The sequence below is a fragment of the Ictidomys tridecemlineatus genome, chromosome 5 (genome assembly GCF_052094955.1).
Source record: "Ictidomys tridecemlineatus isolate mIctTri1 chromosome 5, mIctTri1.hap1, whole genome shotgun sequence".
Taxonomy (NCBI): domain Eukaryota; kingdom Metazoa; phylum Chordata; class Mammalia; order Rodentia; family Sciuridae; genus Ictidomys; species Ictidomys tridecemlineatus.
In genome coordinates this window covers 99,844,389-99,869,473 of record NC_135481.1, presented here as the reverse complement: position 1 = coordinate 99,869,473, position 25,085 = coordinate 99,844,389, and the positions used below count along the sequence as shown (strand labels likewise).

General features: G+C 43.8%; 1 pseudogene; it reads right to left on the bottom strand.

Moving 5' to 3' along the window:
- Positions 1 to 6,387: 6,387 nt before the first annotated feature.
- Positions 6,388 to 7,549, bottom strand: LOC101966732 (sorting nexin-5 pseudogene; annotated as a pseudogene).
- Positions 7,550 to 25,085: the final 17,536 nt, after the last annotated feature.

Genomic DNA, 25,085 nt, shown 5'->3' with positions numbered 1-25,085 from the left:
GATGGGTAGAAAGGGAAAGATGAGTAGAAGAAATGGTGGGCATATCCATTGATATTCATTGCTAAATAGAGTTTCCTTCCAGAATGAAGTGCTGGAGGATATTAACCCCAGATCATTGGCCAGGAGTTGATAGGTGTGGAGCCTGTCCAGCTCCCTTTACCAAACACTACTCCAAGGCCCTCCCCTAAACAAAACCCACCAGTGCTCCAGCATCATTTCCCCAGCATATCACCTCTTGGGCTTTGGGGGAAGGCTAGAGATGAGTATGAGGTATCTGGTGCCATTGCTTTGGAGACCAAAGGCAACTGAGGGGCTTTCAGCCAGAAAAATATAATTTAAGGGCTTGGCATCTGGCTAAGAGCAGAGAGCTGTGTTACCATGGAAATGCCTCGCTTCATTTAACAGCAGCATATCCCTGAGTTTGGTCACATCCACACTCAGGCTCGTATAGCACCCTGTCAGCTGCCCCCGCGATGCGCACACACATACCTCTGGCAGAAATCCCTCTGCAGGATGCAAAGTCCTTTTCCGGCACCCTCCTTCCCATTGCTGACACCCACACTCCTCATACCCTTTCCTGAATTACCTCTTCCAATCACAGAGACTCCAAAAACACCCCCAGAGGCACAGAGCACTCCAGGGAATTGAAAGTGCTTTAAGGGCAAAGCCTCTTTACCAGGCCCACACCACATGGAAAGAAGGCTGCTGGGATCCATATGCTTTGCTAGAGCCCCTAACCTGTAGCCCTATCTCCACCTTCCTTCATAAGTCTTTATGTCATCTCCAACCCTTTAATGATACCCAAGGAGCAAAGAGTGCACTGGCCACTGGTGCACAAACGCTTCTCAATTTTCTTGAGAGGATGGTGTACTAGGGGTAGGTATTAAGGGCTCAAGCCCCACAGTGATTACCCCAGGCCCCTAAGACCCTCCCTTAACCCAGGCACTGATAGATCAAATGACTTAGAGCAGGGAGACCTGAAGGTCTAAGGATATTCATTGCAACACTATCCATAGTAGTGAAAAATTGAAAATTGCCTAAAATGTCCATTAACAGAAAATTGGTAAGTAAATTGTAGTACAACTATACAATGATGTATCCTATGAAGATTTAAAATAGTGATATTTAACTTTTGAAAGTTACATACATGTGGATATTTACAATATGTAGAAAAGGTCTGAGAGGTGTTGGATCAAGAGAAGGGTGATGGGGACTGTTTCAGTTACCCTTGCCTACACAGCAAACCACCCCCAAAGTTTAGTGGCTTAAAGAAACAACTACTTGCTACTTTCGTGAACTGTGGGTTGGCTGGGTACCCCAGAACTCACTGAGGCAGCTGTGATCCACGAGTGCTGGCTGTCACGTGGGCTGTCTCAGTCCCCCACAAGGTCTCTAGTCATCCAGAATGCTAGACTGGCTTCTCTGGTGTCCCAGGGTAATATTCCAAGACCATGAAAGCAGAAGCAGCAAGACCTTTGCAAGCTGAGGCTCTGGCATACGATCACCATCATTGATTTTGACACGTTCTACTGGTCAAAGCCACTCAAAGTCAGCCAGGTTTCAAAGTGTAAGAGTTTTAGTCAGCTATTTCATTGCTGTGACTAAAAGATCTGACCAGAACAATTGTAGAGGAGGAAAAGTTTCTTTGAGGGCTCAGGGTTTCAGAAGACTCAGTCCATAGAAGGCTGGCTCCATTCCTCAGAGGTTGGGGTGAGGCTGAACATCATGGCCAGAGAAGGTGGCCAGGAAAATAGCTCACATCGTGGCGACCAGGAGGCAGAGAGAGATTCCACCCTCCAGATACAAATATATACTCAAGGCCACTCCCCAATTCCCACCTCCTCCAACCACACCCTACTGCTTCAGTTAATCCCTATCAGGGGATTAAATCACTGATTAGGTTGAGACTCCCAATCATTTCTCCTCTGTACCTTCTTGCCTTGTCTCACATATAAGCTTTTAGGGGACACCTCACATCCAAACCAAAACAGTAAGGCAAGAGACTCTACCTCTTGCAGGCATGGATGGCAGAGTCACATTGCAAAAGGGCAGGTTATTGGGATGAGAATAATGCATACCCATTAAGCCACCACAGGCACCTGTCATACTTTACCCTACGTATCCAGTCTGTACTTCCTGTTTATATGTTAATTATGTAAACCAAAAGAAAATAAATCTAAGAGACTCAAGAAAGAATGATGAAAGCTTTGTTGACTCATAATCCAGAAAGAAAAGTCAAAGATATCATTTAAGTTTACTAATCTAGAATATTAAATTATAGCCAAGAAATTAAATGTGGAACATTCAAGGCTAGAGATGTGACATCATTGACTAGTGATTCTGAGGAAAAGAATCCTAAATATTAAAGAGCAAGGGAAGAAAGTACAGCTATTTCACCACACACTTTGTAAGAAACAAATATAATAAACCTTTAAAATAGCTGTACATATGCAATAGATGTATATTATCACTGAACTATGAAAATGAATGGCACGACTTTTCATTCCCTGCCGCTGCTTGCTAGATATTAAGTACATTCCAGAACCACATTTCCACCCACTAAATGGAATAATCCTTTCTGATAAGGACTTCGTTTAAAAAAAAAAAAGTGATTCCTCATTTATACAATATCCTTGCAAAGATAGTTTGGGCCATTAGCATGGGTGATTTAACAAAACAATACCCTCAAAGTCTTGGGGAAAGAAAACCAACAAAAATGAAAATAAAACCTTATTTTCAAAGTGGCAACTTTAAGGGCTGCAAGGAAGCTCAGTGGTAGATTCCTGCCTAGCATGTGTAAGCCCTGGTTCCATTCCTAGTACTAACCAAAAAAAAAAAAAAAAAAACAAAAAAGTGGCAAAATTCCTTTTTATTTCTTATTTTTATTTTTAGTTATAGATGAACACAATACCTTTATTTTATTTATTATTTTATGTGGTGAGTGCTGAGGACCAAACCCAGTGCCTCACACCTGCTAGGCAAGCGCTCTACCACTGAGCTACAACCATAGCCTCTGAGTTGGCAAATTTGAAGCATGATAACCCCCAATAAGTCCTGAGGGAGGGCCTGGTCCATGTGGAGTGCTGTGACAAGCAGTACCAGGTAGCAAAGAGTTCCCAGGACACAATAGGGAGGACAGAAGAATAAGAACTAATAGAGACCAGTGACAGAGAAGTCATCTGGGGCCCCAAACCTCTGGAAAAGAAAGACACAATATACATGAATAGGACCCCAAGATGGAAAGGAAGGATCTGAAGGAGAAACATTCCCCCTCCTGTCAGTCAGCTTTCTGTTACTAAAACAAATACCTGATATAATCAATTTTGAAGATTAAAGGTTTGGGGCTGGGGCTGTAGCTCAGTGGCAGAGCACTTGCCTACAATGTGTGAGGCACTGGTTTCGATCCTTAGCACTGCATAAAAATCAACAAAGGTATACTGTCCATACACAACTACAAAAATCAGGTTTTTTAAAGATTGAAGGTTTTCACAGTTTTGGAGTTCCCAGTTCATGATCAATTGGACCCATTGCTTTTTGGCCAGTGGAGATGCAAAACATCACTGACAAAGCACATGGTGGAGCAGAACTGCTCTCCTCATTGCCAGGGAGTGGAGAGGAAGACAGAGAGAAAGAAAGAGAGAGACATGGCCCAGTGACCTAAAGACTTCAAACAAGGCCCCACCTCTTCACGTGTCCACCCCTGGTGACAGCACCATGCTAGGAAGCAATCCCCCATGGACCTTGGGGACACTTGAATCCAAACTCCATCATCACCCTAATGTTTCCTTCCTGTGAAGGATGGAAACTTCTAGAATTCTCTACCCCTTACTGAACCTTCCTCCCCTGGTGGCTGTGGGGAAGGGGCGGTGACTCCTCCGCCCTTAATTTGGGGAAGAAGGCCTGGGCATTCTTGGCTCACATCCACACCTGTCTCCCGTGGACCTGAGCCCACTGCTGAGTGGAAGTCCTCCCTCCTTCAGGCCTTTACTCAGCAAGGGGAGCTCTTATCTCCACCCGTGTTCCTTGGGACTGGGTAACGAAGGCTACCTAGACTCTGGGGTTCAACAGTAGCAGGCTCAATTGGTTTAAGACCCACGACCACAACCTGCAACCTGGACTCTTATCATTAATAAAAGTGCTATTTCCCTTCATATTTTTTTTTAGAGAGAGAGAGAGAGAATTTTTTAATATTTATTTTTTAGTTTTCGGTGGACACAACATCTTTATTTGTATGTGGTGCTGAGGATTGAACCCACTGCCCTGCGCATGCCAGGCGAGCGCACCACCGCTTGAGCCACATCCCCAGCCCCATATGTTTGTGTTTTTTAAAATCTTTCTCGACTGCAAAACCCTAGGAGAGAATAAGAGGGCTCTTTATTAGGATCCCCCTCGAAGGCCATATTAGTTATTTATAGCTGCACAGCAAATTACCCTCAAACTTAGTGGCATGAAATGATGAATATTTATGATCTACAGTTTCTACAGAGCAGCTCCCTGGTGGTTTATGGGGCTCAGAGTCTCTGCCGGTCAAGGAGGAGTTTGTCTGAAACTGGATGGGGCTGGAGCACTAGCTTCCAACCTAAATGTTGGCCCAAGCTCTCAGGTCTGCATGACGTGAGCCTCTCTGCAGGATTCCTGAATGTCTTTAGGACATGGCTTCTGTGTCCCCTGAGTGATGACCCCAGTGTCAAAGAGGAGCAGCAACTTTGACGACCTGGTTCCTGAAATTGCCCACCATCACTTTTGCTTTATTTCCTAGAGGTGAGTCACAGCCCGGGAGGGAAATTAGGCTTCATCTCTTCAGGAGACCTGAAAAAACCTAGGGAATTTTTTTTTCTTTTTTCTTTTCTTTGTTCTTTTTTTTGCACTGGGGATTGAACCCAGGGTTACTTGACCACTGAGCCACATCCCCAGCCCTTTTTAAAAATATTTTATTTAAAAAGAGGGTATCTCCAAGTTGCTTAGGGCCTCACTAAATTGCTGAGGCTGGCTTTGAACTCTCCATCCTCCTACCTCAGCCTTCTGAACTGCTGGGATTGAAGGGGAGATCTTAAAATTGCAGGACCCCTTGACACAAGAAAAGTGACGGCTTTCACACAACAAGCCAGACAAAAGCTGAAGAAAGAGAAGTCACTGTTTCAATCAGCTTTTGTTGAAAACTCACATACTGCTAGGCTTTGTAACCAACATCTTACGTAAAGACAGAAAACACTGGGCCCTGGGCATGACTCAGTGGTAGTTGTCTAAGTATATGCAAGGCCCTGGGTTTGATCCCCAGCACTGAAAAAAAGAGGGGGATGGAGAAATACCAAGAGCTGGGGGAAAGAAGACAAATCCTTGTGTCCCCACTTTGGTGGATGCCTCCTCCCTCCCCACAGGCTTCAAGGAGGTGCTCACCTGTTGAGAGCCATCCTTGGGCTGTGTGTGGACTATGTTGTACAGCCTAATAAAATCTGGTGTCTGGTAACTTCCAGTGGACATTTCCTCTGGCTGACCACCCAGACATACTGTGAGCCCTGTCTAGCTCTGCCAAAGGTCCCACACAGGGAGATGGTGTGACCTGCTGCAGCCACACAGCCCCTCTGAGATGGGTGTGACCAGCCAAGATGCCAATCAACATGGGGACTGCAAGACCTCAGGAAGCAAGACTCCACGCCTAAACCTTATCCCTGCCTTTGGTGTACCCCCTTAAATAAACCACGGGAGCCATTTTCTAATTGTCCAGCTCCAGATCCTCTGTGGACTGGGCCTATCAGGGGCTTCATTTTTTTATGATTTATTATTTTATTGCATACTTTATAAAAAAAACAAAAGCCCAAACACACATTCCCCCAACATCAGGGAAAGAGCTTATATCTTTTTTGTGTAGCCATCTTTAAAGCAGGCCATACTGTTTATTTCTATATATACCCCTACATACTTCTCTCCCCTCAAATATTTATATCCCAACTATAAAAATGGAACTGCAAAGGGTTTTTAAAAAGATAAATGAGATCTTTTTTGCCCTTGTTATTATACAAACACTTTAGGTGACTCAAAAACATGAAAGTAACAAGGAAAAAAAAAAACCCTAATGAAGGAATGGAATGTCTGTTAGCTGTAACAAGTAGCTATTATCATTTGTTGAACTGGCACCTTCCTGACAGATCAGTCTGTAGGGACATGGGCACATGAATCGGGATGACAGACATGAGCCTGGTGATTGCTTCTACATATTTCCAGAAGGCACATGTCTTCCACACCCTTTCTTAAGTAACTGAAGACAAACTACAGGAGAATCCAGTATTTAGATTCTGCCCACTCTGAGGTATTAAATGCATAAGGAAAAGATTAGTTATATCCAAGCTGCATGCAATAAAAATATTTTTAAACCAACATGGTTAAGTGTTAAGATTTTTAGAAATCAAAATATTTATTCACATAATTTTAAACTAAAGTCAAAGCTAATCATATTCTATGGTAATGATTTAAGTGCAAGTGATGCAGTTTTCACATTTGTTTCCTTCAGAGAAAAGGCAGATAGATCAGTTGTTCTTGAATAAGTCAATGCAGCTCTGCAAGAGGGAGACATTGTTTCTGGCATGCTTTATTTCCAGTTCAGACATCTCAATTAGGTTTTTTCTAAACGCTGCCACTCTCTTCCGTTTGAAATTTATAAGTTCTTCTTTTGCAGATTCAGAAAGCTGTTCAAATTTCTGGCAACATTCCTGTTGGTGTGCCTCAGCCAACTTGACATCTTTGCTTTTTAACCGGGGCCTTATCCAGAGCTTTGTTTGAGTTCTCATAGTCAATGAGGGCTTTGGTGCGTCTTTATAAGAGATCCTTTGCAGCCTCTATATTGAGCATGTAGTATCGGAAGAAGCTCTGTCAGCTTTAAATCTTCATCTGATGAGACACGACCCTCCACTTTCCTAAGTTTTTCAAACAGTTCAGCAACCTTCAATAGGTATTTTTTGATGACTGTGGGTTCTTCTAAAGCCAGGCTCTGCAAGGAGGCCGCAGTGTGAATATAGTCATCAGCAACATTTTTGTGAGTTCTGGTCATTCTGTCAGCTTTAGCACAGGAATCCTTGATCCTATTGTAATAATTAATAAGGAAGTTCTTCTCTTGCTCAAAGAAGTCATCTACCTCCTTAACTCCAGAAAAAAGAACTTCATCAGCACTTTTCACCACACTTTTAAAGAAGCCACCAAACATTTCTTTGGTATTTTTCCGCCTAACACTTAGATCCTGATCATATTCCAGGAAAACATGAAAGTTTCGATCTTTACTGAGAACAGGATGAGAAGAAAGCCGCTGAAGAAATACTTCATGAGAGGACACAGTCTTCTTAAAGACAGCGAGATATTCAGCTTCCAGTTCTTGCTTCATCTTTGCAAACTCTTCTTTGGTCATAGACCCTTCACCCTCTCCCAGTTTCTGCATCTTTTCTCGAGGACCATCGAAATCTGGTTTTGTAGGAGCAGGGGGAATAATAAGCCCAGCATAGTCTGTGGTTTCAATTCCTCCTGCTGCTTCAGCAACAGCGGCCATGGCGACGCGGGCCTAGAGCAGGGGCCTCCTGGCTGTGCGAGGAAAGAAGAGGCTGGGCCACCACCGCCGCCTCCGCGGCGCCTCTCAGGGGCGACCGCGGCCCCGCCTCCGCTGGCCTCCCTGCCCGACGGCGGCAGGAGGCCTTGGGACTCCGCCACCATCCCAGCAGCCCCGGGAGCAGGCCGCTTCATTTTTTTGAAACTATCTTTCCGACTTTGTCTTTTGTTCTTCACTAATTATTCTAGACTTTGACTTCTTGGGTGGCTTACATCCTCCTGAGCAGGAAGAAGAACCCCCAAATGAGGCGCTGGATGCCTCCCCATACTCACCTGATGCCCTTGACTCCCTTGCTCACTGCTCTGAGCACCAGGACTCCAGCATCCTCTCTCTCTCCAGGAGGCCCTGGGTCTGCTGCCCAGGCCTGCACAGGGCTCCTCCTCAGGTTCTCCTTCTGGCTAGCACGTGCAGCCCTGGGCCCAGGAAAGCTGCTTGAGGGATATGGACAAAGTTAGGGCATGCTGGCTGGGTGTGGGGTGTCCACATATGTGGCATGGGAGGTAGGGACAGAGAGCAAATGTGCCTTAGCTGGGAAGGGGACATGGCACTGAGGTCCAGGTTTCCATAGCACATCAGGGATGTTCCTTTTCTTCCTGTCCTTATCTGTAATCCAGCAAGTGCGCCTCAACCTGCTGTGAGGGGCTGATGGGAGCGGGGACTTGGATGTGAGCTCGGGGTCTCCACTGCTCAGGGCCTGCCGCCCCTCCGCAGGCAGGTGTGCGCCACTTCCCAGCCCAGGCCTCCCTCTAGTGGTCAGTCAGGGAACAACACCCAAAGGCTCCTTTCCCCTTCTCCAAAGGGCCACCACTTCCAGAATCTGTTTTCTGTTGTCTTTTGCTTAGAAACCTTAAAAACAAAGAACAAAGCCTTCCAAGCTCTCCCTTTCCTGACACACCTCCAGGAAAAGCCCAAGGCCATGCCTACCAGGTATCACACAAAACCCTTCAACATACCACTGGGGTCACTCACAGCCAGGACCCTCCACATACTCCCACACACTTCCCTCTGCCACCTGGGTTACATACACTCATGCAATGTACACACTGTTTCTGCTATACACACGCACACACACACACACACACACACACACACACACACACTGCCGCACCCTCCTTTGCCTTTGCTTACCACAGCACACACCCCAATGCTGAAGTCATGCCAAAGAGCTTGCTTTTCAAAAAACACACCTAGATCTTCGTGCCTCTCCTTTGCTGGAAGTAAGCCACCCAGCTCTGTCCATAAAACAAATCATTTTTCTCCACCACCAAGACTCACGTCATCGCTCATTTGTGGCTTTCTCTGGTCCCCTGTGGGAGCATCAACCACCTTTCACTGGGTTTCTCCAAGTACTTTGGTACAGAACAATCACTAATGACACTCCACACCCAGCCCTGTGTTGAAGGCTCCATGGGCTCATTAAATCCTTGTGCTGACCCTAAAAGCCAGGCACTACTGTCACCCCAGCTTCAGGGAAGGGGTGACACAGATAGCAAGTACAAGAGCCTGTGGTACCAAGTGCTCTCTCCTGATCCCCACGCCACCTCCTCAACCACAGCTCCTGGCACCACGGCTCCTCGTTTCCTGCTTCTTGAGAGCCTCCAGCCAGAGCCCTGTACCCTTGCCTCTGAGTCCCCAGCATTAAACTCCATGGCCCTGGGCCTGACGCCTGGTGGGCCCTCAGTCTATTTCCTGAGCAGGATGACAAACAGGAAGGGTTAGTTTGCCTGCTACAGTTTTTCTCGATTTTTCTCTTCTTGGTCTGAATGCTGATTCTAAATCTCCCACCTAAGGCTAAAATTCTTGTTGCCCCCATACCGAGCCAGTCTAACATAATTAAAAAGGGATGGCAGAAGCTGTGGACTTCATTTGCCTTGGAAAGAAGTTTAGATTAAGAGTAAGCATGCCGGGTGGTGGGCCAGGTAGGGGGCGCTGGAATCGAGGCTCAGGGGTAGAGCACTTGCCTAGCATGTGTTGAGGCACTGGGTTCAATTCTAAGTACCATAAATAAATAAATAAAGGTCCATTGATGACTAAAAAAATTTGGAAAAAAAAGTAAGAATCAGGGTGTAAATTTGGACTTTTTGCAAAACAGCTGATCATCAATTCCCCATCTCTAAATTAATTCATCCCAACTATCCCAGGCTGTTAAGAGTTTGTACCAACACACCTGACTGATCCCTTGGGACCCCAGTGTAACCCCCACCCCCCACAGAGGGGATCTGACCCAGACCCATGGTCCCTGCTTTTCTCCCTCCCCCCACCACCGATTCCTCTCCCTCCTTTCTTTCCTTCTCCCTGTCTTCCTGCCTTCCTGCTTCACTCTTTTCTCTAATTTAGGCAACACGTGTTAAATAAACACTTTTTTGGGGACCTGGAATGCTCAAGTTGCTAGGCTACATCTGTTTCTTCCTCCCCTTCCCCCTTCAAAATGGAAATGTCTTTTTTTTTCTTCCTGATTATGAAAGTAACACTTTGAACAAATGGAAACACATGAATGTTTCAGGTTAGAAAGGGAAAGTTGAGGGTGCCACCTCAGCAAGATAAGCCACGGCTCCAGTTGAGTTGATAGCATGCCCGACTGGCCAAGTGTGCAGGGTTTATCATTCCATTTCTGAGAAACTTTTATATCATTTTATTTTAATCAAAATCATGAATGAAGTGTTTCTGCCCCTCCCTCTTCCCCCGCCCCTCTCTCCCTCTCTGTAACTGTATTTCAGCGGTTGAAATGATAATGCTACTACAAGAGCCACCCAGATTCATTCCAACAGAATTCTCTAACTTCACTTGGGGAGTCATGAAAATAGGAGATATTGGAACCTCTAGTTCCAGAATATTCTTAAGGTTCTTAACACTAATTGTTCATAAAAGGTCTATGTATAAAATGACCTTTATTAAGCCACAGGAAAGACTTTTTATACCAATTAAAACAAGGCTCCAAGGGAGTTCATATCCTCCCACCCTCAAAAAAAAAAAATGCAGGGCTCTCAGATAATTTCCTTACTTCCCCTTAGGACAAGGAAGAGGATGGCAGAGGCAGAGGGTAGGAGGCGATCCTCAGAGATTCATTTGAGCAGGTGATCATTCATACCACAGCATTGGCCACAGTAATGGTCCTAATAACACTCGGTTGCTGCCCATGGGTCATGGGTTAATCCCTCTGCTCCACAGACGGGCGGAGGCTTCGGAGTAAAGTACTCTGTCCAGGTGAAACCATAGACTTGTGTAAAGTGATAATTACCGGTTCACACTACCCAAGTCATGCAAGATTAATGCATAAAAAAACCAGGAGAGCAGATTAATCATTTTTCAAATAAAATATAAAACAGATTTACCAGCTACTTGTGTTTGCTGATCAGCACATTCTTTCCCTGTGGGTTTATAATTAAAAATGATAATAATTATGTATGTGTATGTATCCATATATAATATAATAGTATAATAGTCACTGCAATTATTGTTTTGAGTGTACTAGGTGCTAAGTACCGTGCTGAGTGTTTTAACTTCATTTTCTCATATAACACTCTATAACTCCAAAGGGTAGGGATTATACTTATGACCAATTTGCAGATGAGGTTCAGAAATGCTTAGAGGAGCCTTGTGCAGTGACATACACCTGTCATTCCAACAACTCAGATGACTGAGGCAGGAGGACTGCAAGGTTGAGGCCAGCCTTGGCAACTTAGTGAGACGCTGTATTAAAAAATAAAAAGGACTGGGGATGGAGCTCAGTAGTAGAGCATCCCTGGATTTAATCCCAGGAAGGAAGGAAGGAAAGAAGGGAGGGAGGAAGGGAGAGAAGGAGGAAGGGAGGGAGGGAGGGAGGAAGGAGAAAGAAAGAAAAGCATAGAGCAAATAAGTGGGGAACCAGGACTCAAGCTTCCTTCTTCCTGCCATCAAGACCCGAGTTCTGAGTTGCTAGAATCTGTATTGAAAACCAACTGTATTAGTGGAGGCTCAATCACAACTCAGATGTGACTGGGGCCTTTTTAGAGACAATCTCAACACAATCATGTAACACAAAGAAAGCACAGATCAACTGCCATTAGCAAGCAGTGCTGGAAAAAAACTATTTTCCTGAAGCTTTTAGGAAAAGAGGAGTGAAGAGGTAGCACTTCCCAAACACCTCTTTTCAATGCCTTTCTCCAAAGTACCCCCCCACACACACACACTGTCCTCCCTCTCCACCTCATCCCAACAGCCTTCTCCTCCCTCCTTCAGGATCTTTATGTACCCTGATTGCTTATCTTAGAGATCATAGATTGATAACCCCGATGCAACCTACAAAAGGGTTTTGCTTGTCTTACACAGCATTGGAAAGCTTCGAATTAGTTGTCAATATTTAAAACCAGCAGATTTCACATGAAAATCTGATTTTCAACTAACAAAACAACAAACAACAATGTTCATTTACATTAGCAACAAGAGGTTGGGGAAGAAAGGTAGCTCCTTTTAAAAGCAGGTGGATTCTTCAGTTATCAGTTTTCTCCCCTCCCTTCCTATTAAACCCCAGTCTCAGGGTCAATTGCTCTTTATCATCCTCTTCTCCTGTCTAAATTATCAGCCTGACCCCTCCAGGTATTCAAATTCCCAAGCCTTCTCTATTTCTTTATTTGGATACCACAGCATAACTGTGGCAAGGTAGACTTTGGAGCCTACCTTGGAGTGGATTTTTTTTTTCTGCCATGTCTATGAATATATTTGAATGCCTTGTAAATGGGCCACTGATTAGAAAGCCTGTAGCTCTGAACAGGTTCTTTTTGGAAATTCTAGGCGGGGGCATATCATGGTGGTCAGGAAGCAGAGCAAGAGAGAGAAGAAGGAAAGGGCCAGAGGGAAGATGCAGTGACTGACTTCCTCTATCCTGCCCCATTGGCCTAGAGTTACCACCACGACTGGACCTCGGAGTTCAATCTCCAGTACAAAATAACAACAAGGTAGTACCTCAATTCCACCAAACCCGTCCCCTACATTTCCTAACTGTCTTCCAAATGAATTGGAACAATTTGACTGGGCTCTGACCCGTGAACAATGGGCAGAAGTAGTATACATGGTCCTCAGGAGGAGTCCCTAGAGGACCTTCCCTGTCTTCTGCACACTGACTGCTCTGTTTTTATGGTTGGGAATGAAGGACTCGGAGATGGCAAGGACAATGATGGGAGGGTTCCAGATCCTCGAGTCACCCGTCGGAAAGGAACGACTTAGAAAAACCCATAACCCACGAGTGGAAAATAATCTGCAATGAATGCTGTCAGGCTATGGAGACTTTGAGGTTGCTTTTTACAACAGCTGGCACTAATCACTCTCAAACACACACAAATAGAACTGTACTGCACATAGCTTCTGGTGCTTGAAAAGAAAACTTAATAATGATATATTTTAGAAATGTTTTCATCATGTGGATGTTGAATTTAACTCTTTTTGAATTCTTGGTAAGCAAGGACTATGTCACGGTAGTGCTTTGAATAACCACAGTCTCAATGTTGGGTGTTACGCAGAGAGCCGGGGAAATTCTATGACACTGCTTGAGGTCTACTTTCTTCCTCTCCTGCTCTATATCAAAATGGGGCTGGCTCCTACAGACTGCACTTCCAGGGTTTCCATATCAGCTCATTACTGCTCTGATTAGCCAATGGAGCGATTAATGGTGGGAGAAAGGACAAGGCCAGGCAGGGTATTTCCCCATCTCTCTCTGCCTGTGTAGCATCTTCAGCAGTAGCTGAAGCTCTTCTGTGTTTCCAGCTCCTGCTGACCTGGCCATCTGCACTTCTGATTTTCACCAACTGATTCCCATCCTTGGGCTTCATAACATCACTCCCACTCTTCATCCTCTGTTACAGACTGGATATTCATGTCCTCCTGCAAACTCACAGGTACATGGTCTCCAATGTAGTTAGATTTAGAGATGGGGCTTTTATGGAGGTAATTAAGGTTAAATGAGACATGGGTTTGGGGTGCTGGTCTGACGAGATTAGTGTCTTTACAGAAAGAGGTAGCAGAGGGATCACTGGCTGTAGACAGAGAGGTCATATGAGCACACAGCAAGATGGCAGCTGTCCACTAGCCAAGAAAAGAGGCCTCAGAATGAAACCTTGACGAGATCTTGATCTTGGACTTCCCACCCTCCAGAAGTATAAGAAATAAATTTCTGTTGTTTAAGCCACCAAGTCTATGGTATTTTGTTATAGTAGCCCAAGCAGCCTAAGACCCCCTTCTGCCTCAGGGACAATGGTAGCATCCTATTTATTTCAGGGCTGTGTCACTGTCCCCTGTAAGCTTCTCAGATTTTCTGTTACCAATTCTTTGCATTAAACTCCCTCTTTTCAAATACTTTTCCAAGTGGTCTCCCTTTTCTTTGTGAACCTTGACCTATTCACTGCATCATTCTTGCAGACATTGTATGGACTATGATGTGTGTAACCCCGGCCATTGGCAGTACAGTGTGGGGCATAAGGGCACATTCTAACATTAGACAGGAATGGGGGTGTAGCTCAGTGGCTGAGTGTTTGCCCAGCATGTGTGAGAACCTGGGTTCTATCCATAGCACTTCAAAGTAAAATAAAATAACACTGACCCAAGTCTGAATCCTGACTGCAACCATTTTGTAGCTGTGAGACATTCGATTCCCTAAGCCTCGATTTCTTCATCTGCAAAATGGGGATAATACTAAAATCTATTCCAAAGAGAAAACCATACTTGAAACATACCTAGCATAGCACCTGGAGCAGGAGACGTGTTCTTTAGACGTTAGCTAATGTAATAGAGACTGGAAAGAAGTTGACAATGTCAACTGTGATTGCTAGAGTTTTCATAATTTTCTGAAAGCAGCGTGAGCTTCTTGTGAGGTGCCCTAGGAACTATTAATAATCCCCCTCGCGCTCAGAAAAGAGATTAGAACACGGGAGAGCTCAGAAAAGTAGATTGTCCTTGATCTTGTAATTGCCACAGAATACCCTACACTAGAGCAGCCCTTTTATCTGTTCTGCTGAGGCTGACCCTGAACTTGCCTTTTGTTTCTGAGCCTTTAGCCAAAGGACTCCAGTATTACAGAATCCTGTCTCCCTTCCTCACTCACCCCTCATCCCCCCACTCTCCCCAGTGTCTAAGGCCTTGGAGGTAGTACCCCGGCGAGAACTGCTGAGAACTCCAGGCCAGGAAACTGAAGGCTATTCGGCAAAGTGCCAGAAAATATTTTAGGCGTTGCCATCAGGTTTCTGTTCCAACTACTCACTTTGTAGTAGAGCCATAAATGAATGGGTGTGGTCTTGTACATAAATTTTTGTAATTAAATTCATTAATGGACACTGATATTTTACTTCATATAAATTTTCAACCCCCTATATATTGTCATTCTTTGGATTCTTTTTAACCATTTAAAAATGGAAAAGACCAGTTCTTAGCTCCCAGGCTGAACAAAAACAGGCAGAAGCACAATTTGGCCTGCAGTTCAGTTTTCTGTTGGCTTTTTATCCTTCTTTGCTGTGTGACTGTGTAACTCACAGCCTCTCTGAACCTCAGGTCTTTACCAGTAACTCAAGAGTAGGGATCTAGCTTTTCAAAATCCCCCACCAAGATGGATTGGAGAGAGGGACAAGAGAGCAACTGTAGGGTTTTTGTTTTTGTTGTTATTGTTTTAAATCAATTTTATTGGTTAGGATTCCAGATAAAAGTCCATTTATACAAAAAAAAAATTGTAAAAGTCCCCTTCCTACAAATAAGTGCGCAATTGTTCAGCGGCGACTTTTACGCGTTTTTCCTGCCTCTTTACCCACACAAAACAAATCCATCAAATCCATCAGTAGCGTTTGGGACGTTGCTTTCCGCCGGGGCCTCCCGCTCTCTGCGCATCAGTGCGCGCGCACCTCGGGTGGCTCCTTCGTCCCTGCAACTGGGGGACAGAGCCTCGGCGGGGCTGCTCTGCGCCCCCGGGCCTGGTCCTGGGGGAGCCGCAGGGCACCCCCTCCCGCGGGGCCGCGGAAGGCGCGTGCGCCCCGGCCGCGAGCGGCGGGCGACGGCGGAGGGAGTTGGAGAGCGGGGTCCCCCGGGACGGCTCGACTTTCCCAGAAACCGCGGCCGACCCTCCCACGCCCTCCTATCTGGCTTCCCCGACTTCCTTCCCGCGCTTTCTCCAAACACATCCTTCCAGTTTCCCGGACTGCTCCCTCTCCGGGGCGTCCTCGCCCGTCCTCGGCCCCTGATCCTTCCCGCACACCGCGCGAGGGGCGAGGGGCGAGGCGCTGGGATGACCGCCCGGCCCGCGCCCAGCCCGGCTGCGCTGAGGCTCCAGGCGCGGGGTTCTCCTCGGTGGCCGCGCAGGAGCCTAGCGACCTGCAGGGCAGCACCCTGGCCGCCAGTCCCGTTCTGATCCCCGCAGGGAACTGCTATCAAGGCTGACCTTAATCTGTTTCCTTGAACTTTCTAGAGAGAATTGTTGTTGCCAGCGATTGCCTGGAAACACGCAGGAATCTCAGCCTAAAATAACCGGCCGACCTGATTTTCACTATTGGCGGGGAGGGGAGAGGACAGGGTTGGAGGTTGGTGAAGTCTCATCCTCTCCCTTCTCTGTTCTTTCTCTTACTCCTCATCACTAAGGGCGCTTAACCACTGAGTCATATCCCCAGCCCTTTTATTTTTATTTTTATTTTTTTTTTATTTTGAGACAGGGTCTCTCTAAATTGCTGAGGCTGGCTTTGAACTTGTGATCCTCCTACCTCAGCCTCCCAAGTCGCTGGGATCGGAGGCTTGTGCCACCGCACCTGCTTAAATTTTGATTGATTAAATGAGGAATTTCTCAGCTACCTCCAGTGTTGATTCTTACCTCTCTCAACTTTTCTACCTGTTGTTGGAATCTGTTTATCTTTCCCAGGGAAAATGGCCCCTTCCTACCCACCCTCTCCTACCCAAACACGACTCTTACCCCCTTTCCTTTCTGCCGCAGTCAACAAAGCAGACACTTTGGAGCATCAGTTAGCTGGTGCCTGCCCTTTCTCTAAGAATTTCCTGTGCACACATGCACACACACACCCTTCCAGAGTGGGCCTTCCACACTATGTTTGAGCATGTGACCTTGCCCTCATGTCCTTATTAATTGGACCAGAGTGTACATGACTCACAGCTGGATCTAGCATGTTCTCTCTTCTGGACTTTGGAACTGGCCTTGAAATGCTAGTTGCAGACTGAGTTCTTTTCTTGAAAGCAGAAAATGCAGCTAGGGCAGCATCAGTGGAAATTGGTCTGTAGCGAAAGAGTAAAGAAGGATGCAGATCCTCAGAGAAGCAGAGGTGAGACTGGAAGAGTAATTGCCTAGGGGTGGGACATAGTGAGACCCCATCTCTAAAAGAGGAAGGGAAGAATGCCTCTTTCCATTTCTCAGGTTTATCTAGTCACTCTTGATCTCTTCTCCACCTCTTCTTATCCCACCCAGAGGTGGAATGGGGTCCTGGTTGATGTGGGACATGTTTCTCCACCTGTTAAGGGTAATTTGGCAGCTGTCCTGGATTATGGGGTCTGGTTTCTGTCTCTCCCTCTCCACCAGGCCACTGGGAGAGCAGCTTGTACACATGTTGCAGATTCAACTTCCCTTTAAGGAGGGCTGCCCCCACACCTGGACTGGAGGTGAGAAACTGACCTTCACAATGGGCCATGTGCTCCCAGATCACTTGTAACTGTGAGAAAAATTGCATTTTTCCAGGTGACATTTTTGTGAGCTTCATAATTTGTGGGTGCAAAAAAAAGTATTAAGAATTTCACAGTTGTAACAGCAGAGCACTAAAGCAAGTCAGGGCCCTGTGCAACTCATACAGGTCCCACGCCTGGGAATTCAGCTGTGTGTTTAAGTTTGGCAACAATGGCTGACACTTCTGTCTTATTTCTTTTTCTTTTTTTTTTAAATGACCAACAGCTCTTTTTTTTTTTTTTTTTTTTTTTTTTTTTTAGAGAGTGAGAGGGGGACAGAGAGAGAATTTTAACATTTATTTTATTTTTTCTTAGTTCTCGGCGGACACAACATCTTTGTATGTGGTGCTGAGGATCGAACCCGGGCCGCACGCATGCCAGGCATGCGCGCTACCGCTTGAGCCACATCCCCAGCCCCTGTCTTATTTCTTAATTGATTCAGAACTTTGGTGAGGAAGGGGGTGTTATTTGGGTCTTTTTAATTCCAGCAACATCTCTCAGAAGTTCTCAGAACACATCCCTTTTCTTCCCATACCTGCTCCCCTTGTACCCTCATGGAATGCACATGCAGCAGTCTTACTCAGGTCAAGCTAGCTTAGATTCACCCTTGTATTTTGAAATCTGCCTTGAAATCTCATGATCAGAGGCCACTATATCTAGTTTATCTAGTTTTTCTCTGTTTATGTATGTCTGGCATCATATCTAAAACCAGTTGTGTAATATGTGGTCATAAGTATTTATGCCCATGTTTTCTTCTAATGACTTAATAATTTTAGCTCTTACATGTAGGTCTTTCATCCCTTTTGACTTGGTTTTTGTATATGGTATGAGGTAGGGGTTCAGTTTCATTCCTGACATGTAGATATCCAGGTGTATTAGAACCATTTGTTGACAAGACCAATTCATTCCTCCCCTTGAATTGTCTTGACACTATTATTAAAAATTTAGATGAGTGCTGGGGTCGTGGCTTAGTTGGTAGAGTGCTTGCCTAGCATGTGTGAGGCACTAGGTTCAATTCTCAGCACCACATATAAATAAATAAATAAAGGTCAATTTACAACTAAAAAAAATTAAAATAGATTAAAAAACCTCAATTGATTATAAATGTTAGGGTTTATTTCTAGATTCTGTATTTTATTATACTGTCCTATATATGTATTGATATGCCAGTAGCACACTGTCTTGATTATTTCTGCTAAATAGTAAGTTGTGAAATTGGAATAGATGAGTCCTCTTGGTCCTTTGGTCCTTTGTTAAGATTGCTTTGGCTATTCTGGGTCTCTTACATTGTCATGTGAATTTTAGGATCCATAATGTCTCAAAAAAAGCAGATGGACCAGGTTAGCGATTGCATTGAATCTATCGATAAATTCGGGAAGCACTGCCATCTTAATAATATTAAGTCTTCTAATCTTGGAAAATGAAATATCTTTCCATTATTTAGGTTTGCTTAATTTTTTTTTTCAGTGCTCAGGATTGAACCCAGGGCCCAATAATGCCAGGCAAAAGCTCTACCGCTGAGCCAGAGTCTCAGCCCTCCTTTAATTTTTTTTTTAACAATATTCCGTAGTTTTCGGTATATATATATATATATATATCTTATACTTTTTAGTTAGCTTTGTTGTTGTTGTTTGGCTTTTGTGGTACTGAGGATGGAACCCAGGGGCACTTTGCCACTGACTTACATTCTTTTGTGGTTTAGAAATGAGGTGTCCCCCAAAAGCTCATGTGTGAGACAATGCAAGAACATTTAAAGGTGAAATGATTGGATTATGATAGGTGTGATTTAATCCTTGGAGAGACAGTTTAATCTTCAGATATGGATTGACTGTGTGGTAACTGTAGGCAGGGAGGGTGTGACTGGAAGAGGTGGGTCCCTGGAGGCATGCCTTTAGGGTTTATATTTTGTCCCTGGTGAGCACAGCTCTCTCTGCTTCCTAATTGGCGCTTACGTTGGGAGCTGCTTCTCTCCTCCACATCCTTCCTTTATGATGCTCTGCCTCATCTGGGGACCAGAGCAATGAAGCTGGCGGGCTATGGATTGAGACTTCTGAAACTCTGAGCGCCAAATACACTTTTCCTTCTCTAAGATTGTTTGTCAGGTCTTTTTAGTGAACATAGTGGTGGAAAAAGCTGCCTAAAACGCATTGCCACCCCTTTTTGTTTTTTTTTTAAATTTTGAGACAAGGTCTGCCTGTGTTGTGGGAAACAGACTGGTTGAGAGGCGGCAAGCAACACTCCGAGAACTCCAAACTTTATTTTATGCGGGTGGGCCTAGAGGAAGACAAAACTTCAAATTCTGAGCCCTGATCCACAGTTTCTCACAACATTTATAGGTTATTTAGCTTTATTTTAGACCCGTTCAATTACTGGGGCTTTTTTCCTCTTAAAAAAGAAAAAATAAAATAAAAGGCCTAATATATGCTGCTGAGGGTCTGGTGCAGGGTCTCTAACAGAAAGCAAGCTTACAGAAACAGGTCAGATGAAACAGCTGTTAAGTTTCAAGAGGGATAGTCAGACTCCTAGGGCAGTTTATTTACAATCCAAAAGGTAGGGAACCCTGGATAAGTAGGCTTCCTGGAGAAAGGCTGAGAGAGAGGAGGGGATCTGACCCTTTCCCCAGGCATTGGTTTCTTGCCACAGTGTTTTTATAATTTCATTTCACGACCAGATCTGGTTTTGCCATCACACCTGTATTGCTGGCCTTGACGTTGTGATCCTCTTGCCACAGCCTCCTAAATTGCTAGGATTCTAGGCATGCTCCAACCACCCTGCCCAGCCTTTTGCTAGTTTTTAAAGTATTTTATCCTTTTTGACGATATTGTTAATGGAATTGTTTTCTTGATTTCATTTTCAGAATGTTTATTTTTAGTTTGTAAAACTGCAGCCATTTTTTGTGTATTAATCTTGTATCCTATAGTCAGTTTAACTTGTTGATAATTCCCAATATTTTTTATTGGATTCCTTGAGATATTCTATGTATAAGATTACGTTGTGCTGGGAATGTTGGTGCCCTCCTGTATCCCAGTGGCTCAGAAGGCTGAGGTAGAATGATTGCAAGTTCATTATTTATTTCAGCAAGTTAGTGAGGCCCTAAGCAACTTAACACAATCCTGTTTCAAATTTAAATTTAAAAAAAAAAGAAAGAAAGAAAGAAAAGAAAGGGGCTGGGGTTGTGGCTCAGCGGTAGAGCGCTCGCCTGGCATGTGCAAAGCCCTGGGTTCGATCTTCAGCACAACATAATATAAATCAATAAAAAAATAAATAAAGGTATTGTTTCCAACTACAACTAAAAAAATAAATATTAAAGAAGAAAGAAAGAAAGAGGCCTGGGATGTGGCTCAGTGGTTAAGAGACCTGGGTTCAATTCCTGGTACAAAAAAAAAATTGTTGTGAGTAGAAATCATTTTCCTTCTTTTCTAATCTGAATGCCTTTTATTTCACTTTCTTGTTTAATTGCCCTGGCTGTAAGTTATAGTACAAGTTGAATAGAAGTGTTGAAGGCTAACCTTCTTCTCTTGTTCTTGATCTCAGAGGATAAAAGCATTCAGACTTTAACCACTTTGAATTTTAACTGTGCTTTGTAAATGCCCTTTATTATGTTGAGGAAATTCTGTTCTTTTCCTAGGGCATGCTTTTATGATGAATAAGTGTTAGATTTTGCCATATGCTTTTTTGTGTGACTATTAAAGTGACTAGATGGCCAAGCACAATGATGCATACCTGTAATCTCAGTGACTCAGGAGGCTGAGGCAGAAGAATCACAAGTTTAAGGCCAGTCTCAGCCAATTAGCAAGGCCCTAAATAATTTAGCAAGGGCTGGGGATGTAGCTCAGTGGGTAGAGTGCTTGCCTCGCATGCACAAGGCCCTGGGTTCAATCCCCAGCACCACACACACACACAAAAAAAAAATCTTAGCAAGATCTCTGCCTCAAAATAAAAAATTAAAAGGACTAGGGTGTAGCTCATTTGGAGAGTATTCCTGGATTCAATCCTTAGTACCAAAAACAAACCCCCAAAAGTGTGGGTTTTGTCCTTTATTAATATGGTACACTAATTGCTTTTTTGATTATTCAAACAAACTTGTAGTCCCACTCTGTTATTAGGTCTTAAAATATTAAGATTATAAATAGATGCATCATTTTTAAAAATGGTAAGAATTGAAAAGTAAGAAAGCTTTGAATCATCTACAACATGAACAAGGATTTGAGGGTTTGACTCACATACAAATACATGAAAAGATGTATAAATAATCCCACATGATAACTAAGCATGTATCACTATTTAGTGGATGAGAAAACAAACACAAATGAAAACACAAGTACCTTAACTATAAAACAGCATGTGTTGAAAGCTATGTGTCATGATGCGACTGCAGATTGAGTACCACTGCTTTAGGACCTGCACCAGGAGTAAATGACATGTGGTCTGCTCAGTGTAGGCTGTCTTGTTTCTAGGTGACTGCTCATCATGTTCATTTTCCTGAAATTCTCTTCCCATCTGTTTTGCTTTTTTCTTTCTCTCTTTCTTTTTATTCTTTTTTTGTACCAGGGATTAAACTCAGGACCACTTGACCGCTGAGCCACATCCCCAGCCCTTTTTTGTATTTTATTTAGAGATAGGGTCTCACTGAGTTGCTTAGCACCTCGCTTTTGCTGAGACTGTCTTTGAATTCGCAATTCTCCTGTCTCAGCCTCCCAAACCACTGGGATTACAAACGTGTGCTATAGCACCTAGCTCCACTCTTCTATTTTCTTATTTTTTTTTTAATTTTTTAATTTTATTTTTTTAAGAGAGAGAGAGAGAGAGAGAGAAAGAGAAGAGAGAATTTCAATATTTATTTTTCAGTTTTTGGCGTACACAACATCTTTGTTTGTATATGGTGCTGAGGATCAAACCGGGGCCGCACGCATGCCAGGCGAGTGCGCTACCACTTGAGCCACATCCCCAGCCCCTCTATTTTCTTAATTATCATTCTTGGAAGGATATGTATCAAGATATATTATTAGTGTCTTTTACTTTTTCTTGTTTTGGCCTATATTATATTCTAACTTTCTTTCATTTAATAGAAAAATATATTTTTAAAAAAGATCCCACTCCTAGGTGGGAGAAGAAGAAGAATGAAGGTTTATATCCACGCAAAGATTTGCCCACAGAGATTTAGAGCAACTTTATTCACAATAGCCCCAAACTAGAAAAAAGACAAATGTCTATCAACAGGTGAATGAATAAACAAATGGCTGTACATCCATACAATGAAAATATCCTATCCATCAACAAAAAGGAACAAAAACACAAGCAACAACATGGATGTATCCCAAAATATTATACTGAGTGAAAGAAGTCAAAGAGAAAATGGACTATATCATTCCATTTAAATAAAATTCTGGAAAATGCAAGCTAGGCTATATGACATAAAATCTTGGACAGGGAATGTATTGGCTTTGCATTTCTTCTACAAAATTTCAGATGCAGCTAACTTATAAAGAGAAAAGACTTATTTTTAGCTCATAGTTTGGAGGTTCAAGTTCAAGATTAGGCAGCCCCATTGGCTTAGGCCAGTGGTAATGGCAACTGTGGGAGCATGTGTCATGGTTAGCAGCAACTGGCAGTAATATCTGAAGCCAGGAAACAGAGCAGGGTGGGTGGGGGTCCCATACTCCCCCTTTGAAGCCATGCCCCAATGACTTAATAACCTCCCCCTAAAGGCCCTACCTCTTAAAGGCCCACAGCATCTCTCAAGGTTGCCATGCTGAGGATTTTACATATGGACCTTTGAAAGACGCCGGATATTTACTAAAACTATAAAAGGGAGGGTGACAGAGCAGGGAGGGATTCCAAAAGGCACCAGGAGACTTTTTGAGGATGATGTACATGCTTATTATTTTGATCGTGAAGATGAATTCATAGGTGTACACATTTCAAATCTCATCAAATCATACACTTGAAGATGCAGTTAGATTAATGTCAATTATACTTCAGTAATGCTCTAAAAAAATCTGCTGAGAAACTATTAAGAGTTAGAGTGCTTTAAGTTCCACCATGAAACAAAAAGCCCATAAAACTTCAACCTGCATAAACAAAGAAATGTCTAGTCTAGGCTTCAGGCACGGTTCTATCAGACCACCAACTCCACGTGTCTTGATGCACTCCACCCACTTCTTCCTGATACTGGCTTCATTATTTATTTATTTATTTATTTTGGTACCAGGGATTAAACCCAGGAGCACATAACCATATAACCATTGAGCCACATCTCCAACCCTTTTTATATTTTATTTTGAGGTAGGGTCTCGCTAAATTCCTTAGGGTTTCACTAAATTGCTGAGACTGGCTTTGAACTCACTATTATCCTGCCTCCCTCTGGAGTCACTGGGATTACAGGTGTGCACCACCTCATCAGGCCCTGATTCAGGTTTCATTCTTCGGTGTCTTTCCATGTATCACTTGTAAGCTTCACATTCATCTACCACTCCCTTGGGAGAACAGAGAGGTTTCTTTCCCCTGATCATTAATCATCATTGAATCAACAAACTCCTGAGCCCATTTCTGTGGCAATAGTTTGGGCAAAAGTTAACTCATTTTTAAATAAATAAATATTACTCTCGGTGTGGTGGTGCAATCCCAGCTAGCTAGGGGGTTCCCAAGTTCAAAGCCAACCTCAGCAACTCAGTGAGGCCCTAAGCAATTTAGCAAGACTCTCAAAATAAAAAATAAAAAGGGCTGGGAATGTAACTCAGTGGCTAAGTGCCCTTGGGTTCAAGCCCAGCTACCAATAAATACATGCATGCATACATACATACATACTAACTCATGAAGGAAAAGTGGAATGGACAGTGCAGAAGCAACCAGCTAAAATGTGGGCATAGATTGGTCAGAATGGAAAACATTGATCAGGATTGAAATAAAAGGTGTTATGCTTTAAAAGATGTCATTTAAAAAAATTATTTTTTAGTCTTTATTTTTATGTGGTACTGAGAATCGAACCCAGCGCCTCACACATGCTAGGCGAGCACGCTACCACTTGAGCCACATCCCCAGCCCTAAAAGATGTCATTTTTAAAATCTAAGAATATATAGCATAGCCAGGTAAATACAAAAAGAGTTATGGGAAAGAGAGTGAGTTTTTTTCCCTGTAACATTGCCTAAAATGCTGAGAATCTTCTATGCATCCCTGCTTCCTGCTTCTTGCTGTCATCATATCCAATATGGTCAGTAAAATGGTCCTGTGTTAATTATAGCTGCCTATCACTTTTATATGGTAACAATACCCATCTCTTCCAGTCGGGAAAGCACTGGCCTCAAACTGGTGGAGTGGGTAGGTACAAGATTCAGGCCTGGCCAATCAATTCAACATCCATCTGAGGCAATGGGAGTCTACCTCAGGGGGGATTACCAAAAAAAAGGACTGTCTCCTGGCTGAGCTTTTTGTTGTTTTTGTTTTTTTGTGATGCCAGGCTGGAACCCAGGGGCTCCCACATGCTAGGGAAACACTCTACCACTGAGCTACACTCACAGCCCCTTGGATGAGATTTTTAACATCATCATCATTATTATTTTGGTTACTGGAGATTGAACCCAGAGGCACTTAACCACCGAGCCACATCCCCAAACTTTTTTATTTTGAGATACGGTCCTGCTAAGTCACTGAGGGCCTTTCTAGGTTGCTGAGGCTGGCTTTGAATTTGCAATCCTCCCTGCCTCTGAGCTGCTGGGATTACAGAGTTGCACCACTGTGTCTGGCACCTTGGCTAAGATTTTAAAGCTACTCATGGCAAGCTTGCTTGCTATGTAACATGTCATCATGTGGTGACAACTAATA